Source organism: Thunnus albacares, chromosome 4 (genome assembly GCF_914725855.1).
Source record: "Thunnus albacares chromosome 4, fThuAlb1.1, whole genome shotgun sequence".
Lineage (NCBI taxonomy): Eukaryota > Metazoa > Chordata > Actinopteri > Scombriformes > Scombridae > Thunnus > Thunnus albacares.
Window position 1 is genome coordinate 24,952,081 of NC_058109.1, and position 2,117 is coordinate 24,954,197.

Below are 2,117 nucleotides of genomic sequence, written 5' to 3' on the forward strand. Positions count from 1 at the left end.
TTCTGCTGTATTAAAGCAGCAGGTAAAAGAAGCGGCTGAATGTGTCAAAGAGAACTCAATAAATAATGGATGTCATGAAGCTTCTGTGGAAGCTGTCGGCTTTGAAATCCACTCCCTGGTTGAGTCACACTCCCAGATCGCTCCCTTCATTTTACATTTAACGGGCCCTGTGCTGTATAACTATAATCTCCAATACACACACGCGCGCGTGCACACACACACACACCACACACATATATACATACATGTATACATACCTCTGTCTGGGGCTGTCTGAGGCAGTTAGTGCCAGGGAGGTGCTGAGCTCAGAGCTACCAGGCAGGTGTTGTGTCCGTCTTAGGGGTTCACGTCTGCATATATCAACTTCAGTTTCACCCTCAGTTCTCCTGGTTGACACCCCTAAGAAGAGAGCAGACAGCAGCACCAGCCAAGAGGGAAAATAAACAGCTGTATGAGCCTCTTTTGGACCAAGCACACAGTGAAAATTGTGGGGTTTCTCAAAGACCTCTAAGGTTAATTGGTTTTCTTTTGTCAATGTGAATTGATTTTTGAGATCCTCAAATGGGGCTATCTTTACATGTTCATACATTGAGGGAACAAGCTTGCAGCAGTGTATGTCCCAAATGTCTAAACCCCAAACAAATAATTTTCCGGTATTAGCGACACTAACATAAGACAGCAGGTGCCTTGGAATTAAATACCTCATTAAAGTTGGAGCAAACAAATTGATTTTATGGCCCCACATGACTGTAATACAAATATATGAACCTGGGTGATCAAAATAACAGTTTCAGTGTGTTAAAACTGTAATTTAAAAAATGTTGATTTTTTTTTCCCCTCAGAAATGCATGCTGTGAGCTCCACATGTCAGGCTCTTGCACAGATGGATCAAAGTCAGCAGGATAAATGGTTCCCTTGCCTTTGATAATAATTAATTACACACTTGAGCAAAAACAAATGCGTATGCAGGCGCCATACTAAATGTGATATATCTCTCATTATAAAACCCAGAAATATACAGAGGCCTTTTTTCATCATAATTTTCTCATCATGCATTTTACTTTATTTGTCACCAAATGAGAACAGCAGAATGATCGTTTTGGTCAGTGTGAATGGTCCACTGCACTCGTAATGTGCAAAAGTAAACATACTTTAACAAAATACCAGAGACAAAGAGAATAGTCTCCTCCTTGTCTCCATGTCTCAATGTGAGACCATTGTCCTTCACCTTAAACGTGAATCTTTTGGCTGTCAAACTGGGGGAAAAAAAGAACACTGGCTAAAGGCCACTTGTCTTTTCACTTTTTCCAGACTATGTTTGCATTGTCAGTCCTGGACAGCTCAACACAGACTCATATCTAATCACCTCTTTATCACTCTTTAGGACTCTTGATACAAAAAGGTTTGGATTTTGTTGACTGTGCAGGGTGACTAACAGGCCTTGGATGAACCTCACCTGCTTTAGTCATGATTTGCTGTATCAAAGTGAACAACAAATGTGTGAGCCTTCACAACAATAACCTTTTTTGTACAGCTTAAAGGTGCAGTGTGTAGGATTTAGTGGTATCTTATGTGTAAGAGAACCTATGGTGGCTGTGAAACTCATGAAAAATGTAAAAGGCCATCTGTAGAGCCAGTGTTTGGGTTGTCTATTCTGGGCTACTGTAGAAACATGGCGGTGCAACATGGCAGCCTCCATGGAAGAGGGCCCGCCTCCTGTGCCATTTTTCTCCTAGGATGGTGAAGTCATCACCTGCCCTACTCTGCCTCTGACTGGCTAGTATTCGTTGCCTTCGTTGGTTAGGTTGGTTAGGTTTAGGCATGAGGATTGAGACTGGTTAGCATTAGGATAAGAATATCAGGGTAAGCCAATCAGAGGCAGAGTAGGGTCGGTCATGACTTAGCCATCATAGGAATAAAAATATTGCACTGGCCATATAGATATAAAGGGCTCATTCTAAGATAATGAAAACACGATTCTTATTTCCAGGTGATTATACACTAATTGAAACTATAATATTTGTGAACATTACATTCCATTTTTGCCAAGTCCATTCCACTAGATGCCTAAATTCTACACACTGCACCTTTAAACAAACAAAATATATCTCACTTCC